General features: G+C 44.0%; 1 protein-coding gene across 2 annotated transcripts in view; it reads right to left on the bottom strand.

The window, feature by feature from the left end:
• The window catches only part of zfpm2a (zinc finger protein, FOG family member 2a), a 121,878-nt gene that overhangs the window by 11,292 nt on the left and 87,298 nt on the right, over positions 1-23,288 (bottom strand). The gene's annotated exons all lie outside the window — the stretch shown is intronic.

Raw genomic sequence — 23,288 nt, 5'->3', positions numbered from 1 at the left:
TTTGCTGTTCGCTCTCTTTTTTTGTTGTTTTTTATTTTAAAAAGAAAGATGTACAAAAACATTTGGATGCGTTTCTGTTTTTCCAAACAAATTAAACCTTCTCCCACGAGCACAAAATTTCTACTGAGGACGTTTTAAGCTTCCGGATCTCTGTGCTGTCAGTCTGAAACAATACACAGCCACATTCCTGCAGTACAAAGCTCGCTCTCTCCCTCATTAGCTGCCACACACACACAGTCAGCTTTCTCCCCGTCCGCAGTAAAGTGGAGTAGACTATTAAAGGAAAAGCTCTGACTGGCTCCTCTCTCCACTCTGCTTTATTCTTTATTTGGACAGGTTTGTCCCATTGAGCACTCTATTAGCTCTCCTTCTCTGCGGGTAGTGCTGCCTGTGTCCTGGTTGTGGCCAGTCGACATGTGTTTACTGCGGCCCCCGCTGCGGCGGCAGGCTGGTTGGGGGCCCGTCCTGACCAAGCCCTGCTAATGGGACCAGAAGACCCCTCGTGACAGGACACCGCGGCAGACTCTACCCCTCCCTTCCCTCCAGCTGCGGCCCCGTGGCCCGTGTCCCCCTACCCATCATGCCTCGGCGGGAGCAGGTGAACGGCGCGGGGCCAACGGCGACGCGTTTGGTTTTCCTGGGAGAGCAACACGCCATCGCCATGCGCCTCAGTGGTTCCTCCAACATGGCTCCGGCCCTACGCCACATGGGCTGCCTGGCCAGTCTGCATTTGTGTGGGTGTATGTGTGTGCGCGCGTGATTGTGTGTGTGTATTTGTGGTGTATGGTGGATGCCAGCCCTAATGCAAATGCTTGCCGTTTAAAAAATGGGAGCCTCTCTCCTCCTCTGTCTCTCCTATTTGGAAAGGTCTATTTTGGCCTTCTGGTGCTGGCAGTTATTTTTTTCCTCTCCAGAAGGACAGAGAGCCAGAAAGATGCACCTGTCATCCTTTTTGGAATTCAACATTTATTGATCTGGTCACGAGGAACGGAATTTATAGAGTTATGTGTTTTGTTTTTTCCTTCCTTTACGAACACCTACTGATTTCTGCCTTAAAAATGTGCTTGTTTTATTTGCAAAGCCAGCCTTATTTACAAGCACGCTCATTTGGTATTCACAGGACAAGCGACGCACGCGCGCACACGCTCTGACACGCTCTGACACGCACACCAGTCACTCGTGCAGCATCCCAGCATGCCCTCCATCTCTGCACCCCGGTAATTCTACATATTGCTTAAAGTATGTGCTAATTAAATTTTCTGACGGTTTTTGCGGGAGAAATAAATAATCTGCGGCTAAAAGGCCTAATTGCGTTTGTCACATTGTGTCTCGGTGGCTAGTGCATCGGGAGCACAGCCGCTGCCCTTGCTCATTGCCATTCTGTCGTCCTGGCAAGCCCCCTCTCTGCCCCAGGTATCACCACGCGGCCATCTGGAGCCGACATCTGTCTCTCTATTGATCACAAGGGTTTAGCACTTGATCAAACAGACTGCGACAGGAAATTGCTCTTTTCCCCACAGAAAAGGCCAATCGCCTGCGTGAGGGTAATAGAGTGGAACTGAGATGCAGCACCGGCGCGGTGGGCAGGCAGGCACAGGCGCAGCCGGGCAGGCAGCGGCACGGCGGTGTCGGCCGCTGTGGAGGTGGCAGGGGATGGCACGGACACTAAAGTCCACTGCCACGCTTACCAGCGCCACGTTTCTAACCTCTCTGCTAATGCAACAGCAGCATTAGGAGAGCAAAAGAAATAGAGAACAGAACACGTGCACGCAGGCGATGACACCATCACCTCCGATTAAACGAAGCCGCTGTACTGTGAGCGGAATCACTCAGGTAACCCAACAGCTGTCTGAAAGTGTTGGAAAAGCTGAAATATGCTATGTGATAAGTACGCCAGATGGTGAGAAATTAATGCATTTATTTCCCGAGGAGGAAAAAAAGCAAAACAGAAACTAACTCTGTTTACTTTGTCATTAACACTAGGGCTGTCACTATTCATCGGAATTAAAACGGACGACGAGCAGGGTGCAAATGTTCAAACACTGTGTGTTTAGCATGTAACCGAGCACCCCCGGTGGAAGGCTCCAACAGAGGGAAATCCCTGACAAGGACTGGAGTTGTCTCTTGCTCGCTGGTATCCCCGGTGGAGTTCAGCACACTATTAGTGCCTGGAGGTGCACAGTTAGCTGAGGCTGTGGTCCACATCTAAAAAAAATTAAATAAATAAAATATTGTGGCTCTTCTCTTTTCGGGCATGCTTTCGAGGCACTCACTGTAACAACATGTTTAGCAAGTATGGACAATTTGATACTGAAGGTGACATTTATTCAGCATTGTAGGAAATATTTAATTGTTCCTGCAGAGAGCGAGATATGTTTCCCCTTGCCTACAGTGCTGGGATTGTCCTTTTGGAATATGATGCAAATTCGGGATGAAGCAACTAATTCCTTCCTTGCACCCCTGTGCACTCACCCCCTCCCAGCCACCCCCACCTCAACTCAATCCTCCGCCAGCCTCCATTCCTCCCCCAGACACGAGGATTCTGATTAATCGTGTGACCGCCCCTCGTTTTGCATTTTTTACACAATCTCACGGCGCCACGGTGAGATGTGCGAGGTGGTTTCGCCACTTTTTTGGCAAGCTGAAAAAAGATGTAGCCCAAGGAAGAACAAGTCGAAAGTATGAAGGGGGGGGGGGGAGAAAAAAAATATGACCAGGGGACGTGATAAAAAATTATCAGCCAGTGTGTTTTCCTGTTTGGTTTTAATCTACATTTAATTAAATTCTTATCTGCTGTGTGCTTATGGCTGCATTTGAATGGCGAGGCTGCATTCATTATGAATGGTAAAATTGAACTCAGTACATTGTGTGTGGCCCAATAAAGAAACAAGACTCTTATTGCAGTGCATGCACAAGCTCCGACAGACATGCGGAAAAAATAAGTCAATTAAGATCGGTCTTTAAATTACCGCTGTATCAAAACAAGGGGCGGGAGCATGCTCCATAATAGAATCCTGACAGGGGGAGAGAGAGCACGGTCGACTGTTGTTAATATACATCCCATTTGATACAGCCAATTGTATTAGTCTGTTTATGGAATACACACAGTTGATGCGCAGTAGATTTACTACTCTATCATGATAGTTCATAATTGACAGCGGTGGGGGTGGGGGGGTCTGTGAATACAGAGGTCACTTTAAGAAAGAAACTGTGTCAGCAGTATGACGAGACTTCCTCGTAAAGATCCTGCTGGTTTATCTGAATGTGAGAGGTCAACAGCAAAGGTCAACGACAGAATATGTAGACAATATGTGGGACGCAGTAGATACCAAAGAGTCAAATCCAAGGCAATAGAGAGAGAAGATTGTAATACTACTGACAAAAAACACAGGGCTTATAATGGGCGGGCGGCACTTTATAAGCTAAGAACAATATCCCAGCGGCAGCACCCCGGAAAAACACCCTGAGCTGATGCTACAAAGTTGGGCCCCGCAAAATCCCTAAATCTTCTCTTTTGCTTATTCCAAGCAGCGTGGGGGGTGGGCGGGTGGTTCAGGGAAGCTCCCTGCTGCCTGCCCGTGTTTACAGAGCCGTTCTCATCTCTAGGCCTTGCTCATCCATGGCACTGACACACAGTGTCGACATGATTAGGGGTCTGCCTTTGCGTAGGGCTGCGTTTGTACGTGTGTGCGCGCGCGGGGGGTGGTGGTGGTTGGAGGATCGGCAGATGAATGACTGGTGCATCGGAGAGGGATCACAGCAGATAATCGCTCCCGACTGCTGCGCCGGAGCTCTCAGATCTGGTCTTTAAAATAATGTTCGGAGTCAAGTCTCTCCAAAACCCCTCCCTCCCCGCCTCTCGCAGGTTATCTTACGCATTTTATGTTTGCTGTTTAAATCTTAACGGGGACACGAGCAGCAAGGGAGAGCAAATATGTCTGGAGTTGGAGGAAGCGGAGTGGAAATGTTATTGCGGGGGGTTGGGTGGGGTGGGGTTAAGATTAGCCTTAGCAAGGGGCCGAGGAGATGAAACTCCTCTCTCCATTCGGACGGCTTTCACACTTCTCGCGAAAAGCTCGGAATGTTTTGAATTTAACCTTGGAAGGGCCGGGGTGTCTGCGAGAAGCACGGCGAGGATAATGAATCTGACCTCTCGCTTAAGAGTGATATCATCCGAAGGCTTTCAGTCAAACGCGAAGACAAACACCAAATCTCCTTAAGTGCATTTAAATACAGACCACCAGCAGTACTCAAGACAGTGTGAACACAGCGCAACATAAATTCCAATATCATAAATACTCCTATCACACAAACAGAGGTGCCATAAAGCACGGCTGCCCGTGTCTGGGACTATAAACCTCTGGCGTTACTCATAGGGAGTAAACACACATGCACAATTTACTGCACAAGACGACCCCCCCCCCCCCCCCGCCCGCACCTCCCCACCTTTGTTTATCTTTTAAATAAGCACACTTTATCACCCTCCTGCATAAGCAAATTGCATGCAATGTGTGTTGTTTTAACATGTGATACGCTGTCCAGAAGATTCATTTCTCCCGACAAATTCAATTGTCTTTGCAATATCCTGCTGCCATAGGCATCAGGCCCCATCACCTGTTCGTTATCACTGGGCGTCCTGTTCGGGAGCTCTTGAAACGGTGCCATGGCATTGACTCTCAGTTTAAACAGCAGGTCTCTGAACTTCTCACGGTTGATGGCGGAGGCTGGAAAATTACGCTAACAACTAATTAACATCATAAAGAGCGTTTAAATGGACGGACGACACCTGCAACCTTCATTTGCACACGCCGACGCCGAATTACCTGTGTTTTTATTTTTTGCAGATAACGCAAGCGTTTTTTTAAAAACTACCTTTTCGAATATTCATTTTTTTTTTGTGCGGCTGGTTTTAGAGTTGGCACTGACATCCCTTTTTTGCTATGTACTGTAAAAGAAAAAAAAAAAAAAAAAAAAAAGCCACTGGGCCAAAAATAATAATTGTCAAAACAGAGTGCTGGCAGAATTACTAAAGCTGTTTTTATTCTTCTCCCTCTATGAGTTTGTGTGCACCTTAAAAAAAAAGCTGCCATATTCGGTGCCTGAAATAACACATTCCATTTCTAATTTCTATTTGAATATAAAATATTTCCAGGCGGCAGACATGGACCTCCAGTTACTGGTCCGAATAACAAAGTGCTGCCTGTCAGTCTGAGACACTTTGCTGGCTGGCTGAACTAAGCTGGTTTAGACTGACAAGGCTTCAACGGTGGCAGCCTCAGCTTCCACTGGCAGGCCTCTGGAGTCCCTCCTCACTCCGGCTCCCCAGCCTCAGAGTCTTTCACTGGCGGTGGCCACAATACAGTCAAGTATCCGTGTTCTTTGAAACCGCTCTCCCTCTGTCTTCCCTTCAAAGGTTTGAAGCAGGACGGTAATGCACTCACACCTCATTACAGAGCCACATTATGGACTACAGCAGTAATACGCCTTTAATCTTCTCCAAATCGTTATAAATGTCAAGTTGGGGCCAGGGACTTCCCAGTCTACTGCACCAATGGCTTAGCCTGCTATCCCCCTCTTTTCCGTATTAGCTATAGCCAGAGTATTACGTTCACTGCCAGATCCCCTGAAACTTTCAACTCTTTTGTTCCAACATTCAATGCACCATTAACATACCCTTTGAAATAGTCTCTTACCACCCGCCTCCTCCCCCCCAAAAAGGCCCCAAACAGCTAAATATGAAAACAGTCGATACCCCTACCCCGCCACATACACCTCCCGTACCTCCCCCTTCTTTTCCTCAGCCTCTCCTAATGAGACGCAACATCCCCGTCTCTCCACTGAAGGATGCAGACTTTCCGTGTGATAGAGAGACTGCGGCTGTTTATTAATAATGAATTTGGATGTTTTGCGCGCGGAATGTTATCAGCGTGCACACAATCCCACCAATAGTTTGCCCTGATGGGGTAGCTGGGTTCCTCATTAGCAGAACATATTTAATCCAGAAGTTTCTTATCAAATGTCACACCTGCATCTCTAAATGGCATTTTCACATTCATTCGCCTGTATTTGGGAGATGAGGCTCCAAGGTGCTTTGCAGAGATTAAGAAGGAGAGAGAGTGCAAGCTTATTTTATCATTTAGCGGGTCTGGAAGGAATCCAAGGAGTTTTTGTCTTGTTGTTGTAATTAGAAAGCCTTTTAAGTGATAACGCCTGCATAGGAATATGAATATGTAGCGATCAGGCCAGTCCCCCCCCCCCACCACCACCACCTCCTCCCTCCTCCTCATTTCTCTCTCTCTCTCTCTTTTCCTGTGTCTCTCTCCCCCCACTCTCTTTCTTAGCTTTTTAAATTGTTGAATGCTGAGTTTTTGTTCTATGTACAGCACGGATTAACTCGGAGGCTTCAGAAGTTTAATGAAAGACTTGAAAGTGCACGCTTTTTCTTGTTTCTTGACTGCGACAGCGGTTCTTTTTCCTGTCCAAGAGCGGACATGACATTAGTGCATTTTTTGGTTTTGTTTTTATACCTAAAAGCGTAAAAAGGGTGGACATCGCTCTCCTTGAGGACACATTTCAGCAGCGGGACTTGAGAAAACCCCGCTGCATGGCAATATAAAAAGCCGAACCTGTATTTTCTGACATCCGTCCAGAATTAAAAGAGCATTTTAATAAAATGCGCTACAGTTCTGGTGAGTGTCAAGAGGAATAACGGCCCTCAGACCCGTTTTATTTTTCTTCAGTGGAGAATTGAACACTCCCTGTGAAAACAGCTCAGATGACTTTTTTTTTTTGTTACAATGCTCCTCTGCAGCGTTACAAAAATGAAGCAGGTCGCTCAGTAGTGGCATTTTAGTCCCTGTGTATATCCAGAAAAGCTGCCGCAGCTAACCACTGGGCCAGAGATAAGTGCAAAACTGAGAAGTATTGATCCAGTAATAGTGGTTCACGCTTTGACTCTGACACCTTAACCCTGCAGACATAATGTCATAGCCTCTTATCCTTTCCTCTTAACACAACCTGTCTATCTCCCACAAGCTGTCAGCTCTAGTAATACGCTTCTCAAAAGCTCCCCTAAATCACTGAAATCATTGCACTTTCAGACATTATTTATTTTCCCACCTCTTAAAAGTGAGGCATGATTTACAGTTCAGTAAAAGGTTGCCCCCCCCCCCCTCCCTCTCGTCCTCCATTTCCCATTAGACCTGCTAGCACTTTCTGTTGAGGTAATTCCATTTCTACCATTGTAAGAGCTGCTACATAGCAATTACTATGTTAGGTCTGTGTAATTGTGTTGGCTTACAGCGCATGACAAATACAGTGGAGCTAGACCCGGCATAGTGATCCCACATGTGTGCTGGTTTAGACGTTTTCATTAATTGAAAGCGTCACTGTGTAACAGTGCAGTATTACACTCTGGCAGGTATGAATGAAGTCTAATACAGCTTAATTACTCTGCAGCTAAATATGTATTTGTGGGGATCCCTTATGTGGGGCTTTTTATCTGTTACAAATCACAAGTTTAAACCACTGGAGGGTGGGAGAGATAATTAGTGAGGGTTTAAGCACCTAGAATTCTAATAGAAAAATGCTCGAATGAATCCAAACATCTCTCTGACATACAAAACGCTGGAAATAATCAGACGTTTTGCCTGAACTTTTTTTTTTTTTTTTTTATCGATATGTTTTATAAGCTTGCCATGAGAGCGGCCTCGGCCATCGCTGAAGGATGCCAAACGTTGACATTATATGCAAATTTTGTTTATTATTTCACAGGCAGCACATATCCTGCCTTGGTTGGGGCTGGTGCAGCCCACAGCAACTTCCAAGCAAGGTTTATGCACAAGGGTTTCTAATTAGCTCTCTGAGGGCCGCAGTTAGAGCCACACTTTCCACAACAGCCGTTGGGAAGTTGAACACTAACTTGGAGGGCTCCATATGTTGCCCAGGAGGCCTGAGAGACAGACTGATTCTGTGTTTTTCACGTCAGGGAGCCACTACGTTCCAGAACAGAGCTTTTCTCTCTCCTGTACATAGAGATGGAAAAGTTGCCAAACCAATGAGCGGCATTCATCATTAGTTGCATGTCTTTGGGCTGTTATCATTTAAAATGAATCGCTTCAAATATGATGCCCTTAACACACAGGAAATCAATTCAAACAATGATAGCAGGAGACGCCAAACACATGCATGGAAACGTGATTTTTAGAAAAGCTCTCTAATGGTGGTTGTATAAAGGCTTTCATTCAGAACCGAACCCCTGTATACACATGAATGAAGAAGTCACTGTATGAATTGTACGTATTACCTGCCGGTCACGAGGAAGGAGCTGGGACAAACCTTTTTAATATTAAGCAAAGACAATGGTGCATAAAATAACCATGAAATCATCGCACTTTAGATCAGGGGTGAGAAACATAAGGCCCAGAGACCAAAGTTGGCCTGGCAAAGACTCCCTCTGGCCCACTGGGTGGTGAGTGTGAAGGCATACTTTTTTTTACTTTTAATAAACAATTAAATGTATACTATAGAAACTGTTTTTTACAGCAGTTCCACAGTAAAAAAGAAAAAAAAAGAAAAAATCTGTGAATTAACAAAATTTTTTTTGTTAATTCACAGTTTTGTATTTACAGTCTGCACAATGAGCTACCAGAACTTTCTCTGTAATTTTAGGCATTTGTTTCTTAAAAGTTAAATTGAAAGAGTGACGCTGACACATTTCTTTGATTTACTTTCTTTATCACACAAAAAAACTGATATATTCTGTTGAAATTGCACTTCTTTTTCTTATATTAAGACATTTCAGGGATTAAATGTGGAGTTAAACTTCTTCGCACTGACAGACTGGTCCGGCCCCTCTTAAGATTAATGGGTAAAATGAGTTTGACATGCCAGCTTTAGGTGTTGCAGTTATAGCAGTATTACATTGCAAGCTCTTAAAATGATGGAAAACATCAGTGATCTGATACATTTTAACCTATTTTATTTATGTTGCCTTTTTATTTATGCATATGTGATTATAGGTGATTACTGTAAATAATTAACAGCAAGCTACTGTAGATTTTACTGTGTATTATGTGAATTTTTCTTTGAGACACACTGATATAATTAATCAAGTGATTAATTTAGAGGCGTTATTATGAGGTTCACCTTTGTGCAACAAAGGTAATATTTTTTTCCCCTTACGAATAAAAAGTATGAAAACTCTCCATTTGACAAACCTTAGAGATCTATTTTATGCTAACAGCTCACTCTGGATGTGCCCATTTAAAGGTGCAGTTAGAGTATATCCATTTAAAATCAGTATCTCATAAACTTTAGCCAATCTTCATCTCCAGGTACCCACTCAGCTTCCATTACAAGGCTCTGATGATCTTATATCTCCTTCAAAAGATGATTTTCAGCGAAGAGGACGGTTTGCCCTCCCTCCCTACCCTCTCTTTTCTGAATTGCCATCTCAGTTTTCTTCCCTTCACTCTCAATCAGCCTGCGTTGTGCTTTTGACCCCAGCGGTGCGCGCACACACATAAAAAAAGACGATGTGCCTCATTAACTGAGGCATCACACTGGCTTTTTCAACTTATTGTCTCTTGCACCTTATCCGGCCCTTCATCTTAAACTTGGAATAAATTAGAACGATAACGATCGTGCGTGTGCCATTAGTCACAAATGAAGTGGTTAACGTAGAGGGGGGGGGGGGGGGGGGGGGGGGTGCAGATAGGGCTGAGATCTGATGCCGATTCATAAAAGGGAAGGCAGATTGTTGTAAAATGGCAGATAGACCGTGCAAATTGGGTGCCGACATTGCGTGGCAACGTTATTACCAAATTAGCTTGTGTGCTTTTGTGTTTTTTTCTTGCCCATCCTGATTATTACCTCAGGAGGAACGCCAGGGAAAGGGACACAGAGTGTGGGCTCACAGACGTAATTCCTTTGAACAAATAGTTCAGATTATACAGGCGGTATAATGCTGATGCTGCCTTTACCTCCAAGGTGTATTTGCTTTTAATCTATACATTCGATTGTGACATTTTAAACAATTTCTCTATTGAGACTCAAGGCATTAAAGGCCAAATGACAGTCTTAAATAAACAGGGAATGAAAGGGGATGGGGTCTTGATAAGAGAATACAGTGTTTGTTCAAGTTGAGGCTACCGCTGGCTAAAGAGTGTCTTTTGTTCTGAGGTGTAGCTTGGCCTGTATCTTATGTTTAGTCATGGCCTTACAGCTTAATACTTCTAATATTCGGTAGCATACGTAATTTGTGCCAAAATGAAATTTTCAGAGGAGACTCTTTCAGCCAAACTTGGAAAGGAGAATGAGGAAGATAACCTAATTTACTGCAGAGGACAATTATCATGGAAAAAAGCAAACTGAGCGACACATCGCAGGCCGAGGTAGCATCGCTCCTTTCTGAAGAAGACAAACTGGTAGATTGAAGGTCTCTTGAATCCAGGCTGTCGCTGGGGGTAGGGGAGCTCTTGTAATTTGCAGAACTGAATCCATGGAGCGGGCATAAGGGAATAAGTTGGAAGGGGAAGAAGACAGAGAACAAACCTGGCAGGCACGTTGAGGCCATGCCAGTCCTGCCTGCGCCACGCGGTGTGGCAGGGGGGCAGTGCCAGGAAATGTGGCAAGAGGAGGAAAGATCAAACAACAAGGGCTGCAGATCTCCACCAATCTGCTCTGTATTAATGTCAGAGCCAAGGAGCAGCTGAACCAGACGTGATCCACAATGTGTGACAGCAATGTATGTGTGTGCGCGCTCGTGTGTGTCTATATGACCGTTCGCCATTCGCAAACTGGACCAAATTCATAACGGCCTGGTGGTATGAGCGACAGCTCTAAAACTGTCATAGAGTGTGAAACATTTTTCCAACTTGTCCTTAGAAACTTGAGGACAGCAAACGCTCAAGAGTTTGCTCTCAGATTGCTTTTGAAAATTTCCTTACTGTCACATTTCTAATGCATCCCAGCAGCGACTGAATCGGAGCTTTCATTCTGAGGTGTTCCGCATGTCTCTCTGGATGTCAGACACACAGTAGCCCATGATGGAGTGGTGGGAACCTGGTGCCTGCATCGACACGCCTCTCAGCTCCAGTGGGCTGCACACCCAGGCCTGCATCCTGCTCCAAAAACTTGTTCTGTATAGCCGCAATAAAGCAAGCAGACGGCAAATGAGCTCCACGCTGCCATCGCTCCCTCCCGGACAGATGGCAAAATTAGACAATATGCTTTCCAAAATTACACTGAAATCACATGGCCGCGTGTGTGTCTGCTCGCCTGTCTGTCGGTCCATTCTTCCACCCATCCGTCCGTCCCGGATGGCATCCCGGCCATCTTTTGCTTGGGTGTGGCGCCTGGGCAGGGGGCGAGGCGGCGCTGTTTGGGACGGTGAGGAAGCTGGAGCCAGCCTCATTGCTGTTGATTGATATCGGAGCGCTGCAATGGGATGTAGGGCCAGCAGGAGCATCGGCGGACGAGATTGGGGGGTGGAGGAGGGGGGGTTACATGAGCAGGGGGATTGTTGAGGGAGGGGTAGCTGGGGAATGAGCCTGCTCTATGACAATGCATGATGAACAGCCTGCTATTTGGAGTGCATCTGCACGAGCTCGCGTACTGCCGACTCCTTTGAGAGATGTGGGAGGAGAGCAAATGTTTGAGGAGCGGACTCTGCAACTACCGAATCTCCCAGTGCTCCATGTATTTTGGGAGTGACACAGAGCATCTTATGACAATATTAGCCTCAGCCTCTATCCCTCCTTGTCTTTTTGAAAAGAATCTTGAACCGCAGGCTGATAATAGTATCTCCAACTGATATGGGAGTCTCTGCTGTGAACTGGGAAAAGGGGGAATCTCTGCCGGAAATCTTGTCTCAGGGAAATTACGTTATTCCTCTGCTATACACATTCTGAGATAGAATTGTAAAAGTTGGCAGCCTGACTATCTTGTCATGTAAATAATTTAGCACAGAGGCCTCCCTTCTATCTGTCATGAAAAAAACACAGCCTGTTTCGTTATTTATATGTATTTTCTTTATTTTGACACCATGTGCAGAAGTAGAATCACACTGCCCCCACAACTTAAAAAAATAAAAGCACGAATAAAGCCTGTAAAGCTCAATACCCAACCAAGCAGCAATTTGAAAGTGAAAAATATCCTCTAATTAACTAAATAAACATAAACACAGTCGTTACTGGGCTGAATGTGGAGCTGCAGATGGCAGGACAGTCAGATTCTGGACTGACTCATGACAATAGTAGCCAGACAAAGTGAGTAAACACTAGGAAGTTGCACAGTGGCTGAAACAGTTGGGACTTTCCAAAGAGACTAATGGTATATATTCAGGAGAATGATCACAACCACAGGCTGCTCACTGCCAGCTTTGATTGGCCTCCCGGTCTGTCGCTTGGGAGAAACCCCGGTCCCCTCGGTGACGGCTCTGTCACTGTCTTTGTGCCCTGCTCAAGCAATTACGCTCGACTACATGTTTTCATATGGGAAATGGACGACGGAGGGGAGGGTGGCATCGGATCGGGGGGTGCGGGAGGCGTTGTGTGAAAAAGTCATTTTGGAGCTGCACTCTTCAGTTCCGGTCATGCTCTGTACCGACGCAAATTAAAACCTCCCCGGTAGCCTATGTAAATATGCTGCCTACTGCGCTGCGCTTTAATGAGCCATGATATGAAAGACATCTAAAACCAATGGAAAATAACTGGCCACTAAAAGGTGGGGTGAGTCTGACAGGTGACAGGTAGAGCCACACTGAAGACAGTGTCGGGCTCGGTGAGGGGGGGTGTCAGGTTTGCAGGATGATGGGGGCAAACCAGCTCTGGCATTCAGAAATAATCTGGAGCTGTGAGCTGCAAGCCAGGGGAGAGTAACCAGCTTTTTAGCCCCAGGCATTTCAAAGAATTCTGGGTGGTGGTTGTGGAGAGGGAAAAGGGGGAGCAGGTGGGGATTGTGTGCACGGGGGGTACCTGGTGTGTGCTCATTTTTAAGGGGGTGGGATGTTGTTAGGTGAGAAGTGAAAGGAGACAGTTACTATGTCTCCTGCCTTGAGACACAGCTCATTGTCACCAACTTAAAAAATGTACATAATTTTTCTCCTGGCAGACACACACACACAGGGAGACAGACACACTCAGCCCTCAATCCTCTAATAACCTGTCTTTTAAAAACCTTACAAGGATTACCTATCTGCAAATCTGCTTTGTATGCAGAATGTGATGGCGGAATGGAAATGAGCAACTGTTCAAGATGGCGCCCACCAAAAAAAAAAGAAAAAAAGAAAAGGGGAGCCACATCTGCACAAACCGATTAATCCAAAACATTCAGAGGAATCTCAAGTCATTTACAATATCACAGAATCCATAATCAAGATTCACTGCCAGAGCCCGAGTCTGCGGCACAGAGTCAATGCCCAGTTCAATGAGGGCTGATGGAATGTATAATTTCATGACAGATGCACGCATTCACGGGGGAACACAGGGTCATTTTAACATTCACAGGCAAAAAAAATAACAACTTACCCCAGAAAGGAAATACACACCCAATTATTAATGTGCAAAAGGAGGCACAAGCAAATGAAATATGTAAAAATATTTGCTCACCGATAGCAGAGTATTCATAAAATGCAAATGTTGCACTCTATATATATATATATATATATATATGAATATGGGATGTTTTTAATAGAAACAAATCAATGTAGCTATTTTGAAAAACAGCATTATATAGAGAGAAATATGCATCTCTAATTGGTCAAATCCCCGTGTATGCATAACATTAATTAGGATGATCATGTTTGTTGTAAAGATTATGGGCTTATTTGTTCTAACAGGTGACTCACAGAGAAGACACATTAGGAACAAACCACTGTGGTCTTGGGCTCGTAGTGGGGAGGGGACAAATTTAGTGTGTGGCAACTTGAACGCAATGTATTTCAAATGGGAAAATGAGTCGAACAGATATGTAGATTTTTTTTTCCAAATCTGTGGCATGGTTTGTTGGTTTGAACCTTGCCAAGCCATGCTAAATCCAGCCTTTAAAGCCACGCAGTGAGCTATAAAGGTAGGAGCTGGCTGATAGGCTGGTGAGATCCACTGTTGTTGGGCCATCTGACAGTCAAACTCGTGAGGAAGAGGGAAACAGAGGAACAGGCCAGCGGGGTGCCTTATGAATTTAGACTAAGTTGAGATTCAACATTGCCCCCCCCCCCAAAAAAAAGCACATTCTCTCCTGTGAACTGTCAACAAATGCAAACCAAACCCAACAAGAACCACCCTGGTGAAAAGCAGTTTTTTGTAATCTCTCGTGTGGTTTTACACTTTGACAAGATGCAACAGAACTGCTTGGGGTTAATGAAAGTAACAATAGGCGGAGAAATAAGTAACAGTAACATTGGTATTGTAGCATAACAGCAAAATGCAGAAATCCAGTTATCGCTATTTTACATTAACTATAAAACATATCACAGCATAAGAATCATAATTTTCATGACAGTATGACACTTTTCAAAACACCAGTGATATAAAGGTGCTTCACAGTATGAATACAGACTTCAAACACACAGACACATAATTATCCACATGGTCAGATAATCATTCCAACATACTCACTTCAATACACGCAAATATAGATGTAAACTATGGGCCAAATAATGGAGGAAAGATTAAAGAAAAGATAGACTGTAAAAAAAGATTGTCAGTCATTTAAAACAAATCACAGATTGGGTTGACCTGATAGGCCGAGGAAGGCTGATCCAAAGTGACAGCCTCAAAAGCACGATCACCTCTAGTTTTAAAGAAAAAGGAACAATTAGGAGACCGTGATCAGATTATCTGAGAAGTCGGCTGCAGCGATAAGGTCTCAGTCATACTGATTTATAAGCAGGGGGCTGTCCATGTAGAGCTTTATATGTTAATAATAGCATTATTAAGGAGGATTCTGTATTTCACTGGGAGTAAGTGAAGGGAAGCAAGAATAGGTGTGATATGTGAGTGTCGGCTAGTTTTTGTCAGTCTCACTGCTCAGTACTACACTGACTAAACGACAACCTAAGGAGGACTAAGAGACACAAGTATGAAATTCATTACTATAATCAAGGGAGGAGAAAATGAGTGAATTAAAAGTTCCAAATAATTGAATGACAGCAAAAGCTTTGATTTTTGCAATATTTCTCAAATAAAGGAAGAAAGACCGGATGAGCTTTCAGATGTGCGATTCAACATTTAAATGTTGTTCAAAGATGAGTGTAAAAAAACTTATTTTTAATTTTCTTTTAGCTCACTCTTTTAACATCTGTCATCAACCCTGTTGGTCAGAATAATAAAAAATTGAGGCATGCTATCTAAAGCTAGCACCTAGCTAGTGACTACAGTTTAGCATTTAGCCTGATTAAAATCCTTGTTCAGTGCAAGACCCCAAAACTAAAATGCATGCCAAAATGCTTTGTGACTAGCTAACATAAGAGCCATGAAATGAAAGGACAGAGCCAAAAAGGAATACATGTTTTTAGTCCATTTAATTTCTGTGTTTCCACTATATGCTACCAGTGCTAACAGATTAGCCATTTGCAATTTTACATGGCTTATTCAGCTGGTTTAGGTGTTTTTCTACTTTTGAGTAATCAAAAACGGAATAACGCAGCTTCTGAAAGAAAACTCAGCTTTATTGGGCACTGGTGAATGTGATGAAAGAGTTTTGTTTTTCCCACACGCGCCATCCCACGAGTAAAAAAAGTTAAAGTTAGCTGCTAGGTGAAGCCACGAAGACGTTTATCTGCCCAGTCTGGGTCGCTCTCTCTCCTGCTTCTCCTGGCCCTGATTGCAGAATGGCTTTTACAAGGAGCCATCTCTCGCCCTGGCAACTTTGTGTGACCTTGTGGGACTGAATAAGACTGTAAAATTGATTCAGCTCCCGTAATAAAAGAGCACACACATTATCAGCATTCTAATTATAATTAATACAGGCAGCAGCGGCAGACCCATTATTTACGATGGGGGCCCATGGTAAGCAAACACAATAATAATCTGCTTCATATTTTTATTGATATGTTGATGAATGGCTCTCTTTCACACAAAACACCAATGGAATGTTTCAGTGGCCGATCATACAAGTGCTGATTATTTCACTGCCAATTTCCTTCACCCCTGCTCACCTCCCGCCTCGCCTTTCCTTCAACCTCTCCTCTTCAGGCTTTCATTAGCCCTTTGTGTGTATCACCTTAAGTCCCTGACTCCAAACCTCATTACAGAGAGCTGGGTCAGGTGATAGAGTCGACTAACCTCAAGGAGGTGAATTACTGTCAGAAATAAACAGTCCAGCGGCAACATCACACAGATGTCCGCCTGCTTTTCAAAGAAATACCTGGCACATTGTTTGAAAAGAGACCTGTGTCTAAAGGAGTCTGAAGCAGCCAGAGATATTTCAAAAGATGTTGAATATTAAATTCTGTGTCACTAATGGTTTCATTCTGCGGTTTTCAGTCGAGAGGCCAGAACACTATAAAGTTTTGGCTGATTTAATTTGTATAATAAAAAAATTCTCATAAAAGGTCCCTCAGTGACTTTTAGACCCACTGACTGCACACGCCAGTGTTGTAACACTTCCTGAATTGTGTGCGAAAATAAAAATTAAGAATAGCAACAGTAACAATATTTATTCTTCTTATTTGATTGCTTGTTGGCTTTATCTTTCAGCTCCAAAGCATCTGTGTTTAAATACAGTTCCAGTGGTAGAAAAAGCTTTTTATGCGAGGTTAAAATCCCCCCTTTTCTCAGTGGATTATATACTAGTTACAGGATGGAGACTGTTGGCGTAGAATAAGAGAATACTTCTATACTGAATAGTGTCTCAATATTTTCTATCCAGCGAATATCTGGTTTACTGAACACAAAGGACCCTACTGCCTCACAGTCAAAGTGTGTAAAATAAAAAGACAGCAACCTTCATATCTAGGTTATCCTTTATAATTAGGTGTCTATGTAGCTTATGCCATTTCCCCTGTTTGATAATTGTAGTCCATCCCTCCTAATTTTGCAGAGAGTCAGAAAAATGCTTATTTGTGTCTATCTTTCTTATTAATTCTCTTCACAAATCCTTGATTATTTTCCAATCCTTTCCTCTGATATCTCTGGCACTGTTTGTCTGTTTCACTCACTCCTCCACTGAGCAGTCTGCCTTCCTTCTCAATCGCCTGTTTTGTTTCCCGTTTTAATGAACAGTTGGATTCTTTTATTTCTCTACAAGTGCTGGATTTGCCTTATCACCCCCCGTCCCTTTGAGGGTTGCCAATTGGTTTTATCCATGGATGTATCATTTCTTAGGCTTCCTCTTTTTTTCTCCACAAAGAGAAAGAACCACTCCGTCAACAAGCCTCTCCGGAGCCAGAGATTAAAAACCTCAACATCACCTACCTTCCAGCGCTACTCCCAACTGGTTTGTGTAAAACTCAATTAAACTTGTCCCCACTGAATTTCACATTACAGTACATTAAAAGGAAATTCTTCAAGCGTGATGACAAAGCTCAAACCTAGCTTCAGAGCCGCTATTTAGGAGCTTTCCTAAATGCTCTAGTCTTCGGGGTTTTAGCCTCATGTCGGTGGAAAAGGCGCCAAAAGCACAAAGACAAAGAGAAGGTCTCTTTTGACTTGAGTGAAAAACAAACTTTATGATTTATTTATTTGCAGACACCCTGAAAGTCGCAGCTTCTGCTTGAGACGCTGCATACAAACGAGGTCTGAGTCTGTCAATTTAACTCCCGACAAAAGGCAAACTGCAGCCTTTTGATGATTAAAGGTAGCCGCGCTCACAAGTAAGCAGGGTGTAATGACGGTTGTCAGCCGTGTGACGTTAGCCATCTTTCCTAAATACAGATGTTAATCTTTGGTGTAGATTTTTGATCTGGATTTCAGAGACGCTGCAATTCAATAACAAATTATTCCGCCACTTTCGTGCGATCTGCCTGGGTGAAAAGGGAGTGTTCAGCCGAGCGTCGCGCTGACAGAAAGAAACATCGGACGTCGATATGCGAGTTAACTTCACTCACGTGTGATTATATGCGCTTTCAACTACATGACTGCAAACCAGAGATTGAAACACAGGGGGAGGCGGATACCTGAGATGGTGTTCCTTTATGAATAGCATCTATTCTTTTGCAGTTTGTGTCCTCCTACTGAGTGTAGCATGGGAGCGGCGTGGTTTCCTACAAGGCAGAACGAGAAGGAGCTTGGCTTTGCTTCAGCCAGGTCGGCTTTACAAGAGGGGAATCTGGAGACAGATTCCACTTCACTCGTTCTCTTGTTCTTCCCCCATGTAAACGTCCCACCCTGCAGCCCAAGAATTTAAGGGCGGCTTTGAACCCATCGCGCCGTTCTTCAACGTCGCAACATGCGCGAGTGCTCGTCTTCACCCCTCTCCCACTCGTCAGCAACCCAAAAGGTGTTTTCGTGCTGAGATTAGTGGATGAGGTGCAGTCTGTGTTTTGGGCCAAACATGCCCGTCCTGTGACACAAAGGCGGACTCTGACTTCGACTGGGCTACAGACCAAGATCACGCTCCCTTGTCTCCTCCGCTTCCTCCTCAATCCTCTCCAACACATGACATGTGTCACCGCCACAGATCTGCACTGGACGATACGAGCAGTTCAAGGTCAGGGCAAATCCCCAAAGCAGAGAAAAGAGAGGGGTTGGGGGTTGGGGGGATCTCATAGAACCCACCCCCTTTTTTTTATTCCCAGTGATGAACTATTTAAAAAGTTCATTTCTCCTAAATGCTTAGCATATTTCATGGTGCTATAATGTGAGCACTATAATGTGAAATCTCCATTAGCCAAAGATGGGCGCTGCAGTAATGCAATGGATATGTCAATTTTCTTGTTCTGGAAAAAAAAAGGAAGTTTTGTAGGGATTTAAAACCCATGTAATATTCATATTTTCTATTTCAGAGCACAATAGCCGGCAAGGAACTAAAGTGATTATACATAGCCAGAGTCAAACTCTGGAGCCGTTATCTATTATGGTTTAATAAATCAACAGGGACAGAGCAGGGTGGACAAATATCCTGGTAACATTTTGCTGCCTTCTCCTCAACCAAATGTGTCTGATGAGATGAAAAATGGGATAAGAAATACTGAAATAAAGAAGTGTTTTCCATGGAATTACACGTGTGGGGACGTCCACAGATCTTGCATTTTCATGCATCAGTTTTGTGAATCTGCACTCGCAGGTCTCGAGTGACAAAACTTCAATTAACTCCAAGCTACACCAGTGACAAAATATTATTCAGTCCAAAATGCATTTCTGAGGCCAGGTTAACTCAGACAGGAAGGGAAAAGGGGCCACCGTGTAATTATTTGGTACTTACAATGTCCTACACTTCAGATTTGTGAGGATGGCGAGCAGAAAATCTGTTTACTATGGAGCCGAGTTGCTCACTCTCTTCTGTGAAGCCTTTGAATAATTCATGGTGAGAGCCATAGGCATATGCGGTGGAAAAGTGTTAGAGAATATCACACCAAAGATGGCATCCTCCATTATGTGCACTGTGCCCGGCGTGCCCACAGACCTCACATAATGTAATTGGATAAAAGTCAGATGCTGCATATTGAGAAGCTACATAAGGCAGTGATATTCTTCAGAGCCTCTGAAAAGTGCTAATTGACTCAAAAAGCAGCTACAGGAAAAGGACTGCATGCCTTATTGTCTTCATATATTTATCTCCAGCACCTCATTACTTTTTCGTGCAGTTACAAGAAATAAGTGGAATAAATTTACTTACTACAGCTTGTGTTCAAAAAGCATGACCTCTCCCAAATAGAACAAGAGAGGGGGGCGAAGAACAACAAGTCTTAATTTAAAGTGTCATTATTCCGACTTGGTCCAGCAAAGATGTTTTTGTTGTCATTTTACTTCTGTTGACAACTCGTCTCTTCGTGATGTTAGCGACTGAGACGATGTGACATGTGTTTTACATATCAAAACTGCCAAGCCTTTCATTTAAAGAGGCTTCATCTTCACTGACAACATGTTTATTGACAGGTAAAGCCCCAGAGATTAGACATGCCGGTCTAATTAGTCTCTCCCTCCGCTCCTGTATTTACACAGCTGAAGCCCCCTAGAGAGGAAGGTTGATCAGACAAAAACCAGCCAACCAGTGGTCAAAGTACAGGGTGGGCCATTTATATGGATACACCGTAATAAAATGGGAATGGTTGGTGATATTAAAGTCCTGTTTGTGGCACATTAGTATATGTGAGGGGGCAAACTCCTCAAGATGGGTGGTGACCATGGTGGCCATTTAGAAGTCGGCCATCTTGGATACAACTTTTGTTTTTTCAATAGGAAGAGGGCCATGTGACACATCAAACTTATTGGTAATGTCACAAGAAAAACAATGGTGTGCTTGGTTTCAACGTAACTTTATTCTTTCGTGAGTTATTTACAAGTTTCTCTTTGTTCACAGCCATTGACATGTTGAAGAAGTTAACACGTGAGAAGCGGATCGAAATTGTGTTGATATCTGGTGAACGCAGTAACCGGGTCATTGCAGCAGATTTCAATGCAAGACACCCTACGAGTCCACCCATCTCCCATGCTACAGTTAGCAAACTGCTTACAAAGTTTCGTGAAACTGGTTCAGTGTTGGATTTGCCAAAATGAGGACGCAAGAAAACGGTCACTAATGAAGAAACATCAGTGGCTGTCCTAGCTTCCTTCAGCAAGAGCCCACAGCGTAGCACTCGCCGCATGTCACTGGAGAGTGGCATTAGTCGAACATCCCTTTGGCGGATATTAGCTACTCACAAATGGCACCCTTACAAACTCCAGCTACTGCAGCATCTCAACGAGGATGACCCAGATCGGTGCACAGAATTTGCAGAATGGGCAAAACAAAAATTGGAGCAGGACCCTCAGTTCACACAGAAGATTTTGTTCAGAGATGAGGCAAACTTTTATGTCAATGGTGAAGTTAACAAACAAAACCACCGCTATTGGTCTGACACTAACCCGCATTGGATGGATCCCTCCAAGACTGTTGGAACAACAAAAGTGATGGTTTGGTGTGGTATATGGGGTACAACGATAGTGGGTCCATTCTTCATCAATGGAAACCTCAAGGCCACTGGATATTTGAAATTGCTACATGATGATGTGTTTCCCTCTTTATGCACTGAAGCTGGCATGTTCCCTGAGTTTTTCCAGCAAGATGGTGCACCACCTCATTATGGGTGCCAGGTCCGAGCATTCCTAGATGAACAGTTTCCTGGAAAGTGGATTGGTCGTCGTGGGTCAGTTGAATGGCCCCCAAGGTCTCCCGATCTGAGCCCCTTAGACTTTTATCTTTGAGGTCATCTGAAGGCAATTGTCTATGGTGTGAAGATACGAGATGTGCAGCACCTGAAACTACGGATACTGGATGCCTGTGCTGGCATTTCTCCTGCAGTTTTGCTATCAGTGTGTGAAGAGTGGGAGAAGAGGGTTGCATTGACAATCCAACACAATGGGCAGCACATTGAACACATTTTATAAGTGGTCAGAAACTTGTAAATAACTCATGAAAGAATAAAGTTACGTTGAAACCAAGCACACCATTGTTTTTCTTGTGACATTACCAATAAGTTTGATGTGTCACATGGCCCTCTTCCTATTGAAAAAACAAAAGTTGTATCCAAGATGGCCGACTTCTAAATGGCCACCATGGTCACCACCCATCTTGAGGAGTTTGCCCCCTCATATATACTAATGTGCCACAAACAGGACTTTAATATCACCAACCATTCCCATTTTATTACGGTGTATCCATATAAATGGCCCACCCTGTAGTATTCAGATCTTTTATCTGACTAAAAGTACCACTGCTGCACTGCAAAAGCTACTTTGGGTTGCTCCCTTCTTCGCAAGGGGTCACCACGGGACAGCAGGTAGATCCACATGTTTTGATTTGGCAGATGCCCTTCCTGACACAACCGCAAAAGGATTTTGTATCTCCTCCTGGAATCAAACCGTGGATCTTTTCAAACTCAGCCCGTGCAAAAAATACATAACAATACTTGAACTTCATCGTCAGTTCAGCGCCTGTGAATCTTGATTTTTGCTGGTGCTGTACAACAAGGGAGAATTTGAAATAAACTCCCGGGTATTTAACAGCGTTGGGGAGAAGCCAGGTTAGATAATACTTGACAGCAATACTTGACAACCCTGCAATCCAACCAAAAACACTTGGAGACTTGTTTTTAATTGAAACCTGGTTCCTCTGGTGGGAGACCAGTTATGGTAGCTGCCTTCCAAAGTTTCACAACTCAAGCAGAAACACACGTCGTTAGAAGAACATATCAATTTGGATTCCATTCTAAAGTAAAAAATGTAGCAAAACTTGTAATATTTTCAAATGTTTGGCGTATCGACAACAAATCAAAACCATTGCTTGAATGATTACTGGCTAAGCCACTAACCGAATTGTTTCATTTGAACAATATGCTTGAACACATTTTTTATATGTAGTCAGGTAGACATGTCAGGTACAATGAAACAGAAATATTGGATTGGAATATAAGCGCGAGTACCTTAAATCTGTATGTTAGTACAGCACTTGAGTAAATCCAGCACAGAAGCTAACGCTGAAGAGGAAGAGGGGACGATGATGGATGCAGCAGCCATGTAACTGTAGAAAGGAGTCGGTGGGCAGGCTTGCTTAATTCGTGACATGAAATATTACCTGCAGCGTTCGACAGAGCGGACCCGCTTGGATGGCGGGAGAGATAGCATCCATCCTTTCAGTATAAGAAACAAACAAACAAACAAAAGCTCCAAGACCTCTGACCCGACAAAGGAAGTACAACTGATAAGTTAGTAGCAATTTCTCCCTCTTCTCCTGCTCCTCTCGCTTTTCTTTGAATAGCATTTCTCTGCCTTTGGCCCCAGTTTCACCTTGCTACGCCTGTGCCCTTCTATTAAAGGTGGTAATGGCTGCCAACTTCCCTCAGGCCTTCTTTTTAATATTTGTCACTCATGAAAGAAAGGGGGGGATTGGGAGATGATAAATCTTACTTTTGCCAGCTAAGGGCTTCTATCTCAGAAACAGAATAAAATCCAGTCCCAAAACACTGCTGTGCGCATTAGGAAGCTGTGGGTTTAAGCCTTGTCCGCCATGATCAAACTAGGATTTATGAAGCATCATAACTCCCGACAACATCCAGCGGCTTATTAATTTTATATATTTCTGTCCATTCCCTGATATTCCCAGCCTTGACAGTCACTCAAGATAAGCCAAAAGCGTTCTGACAGGAT

The sequence above is a fragment of the Perissodus microlepis genome, chromosome 11, assembly GCF_051167445.1.
Source record: "Perissodus microlepis isolate ML-2025 ecotype Zambia chromosome 11, ASM5116744v1, whole genome shotgun sequence".
NCBI classification, from domain to species: domain Eukaryota; kingdom Metazoa; phylum Chordata; class Actinopteri; order Cichliformes; family Cichlidae; genus Perissodus; species Perissodus microlepis.
This window is presented reverse-complemented; position numbering and strand designations above follow the sequence as displayed.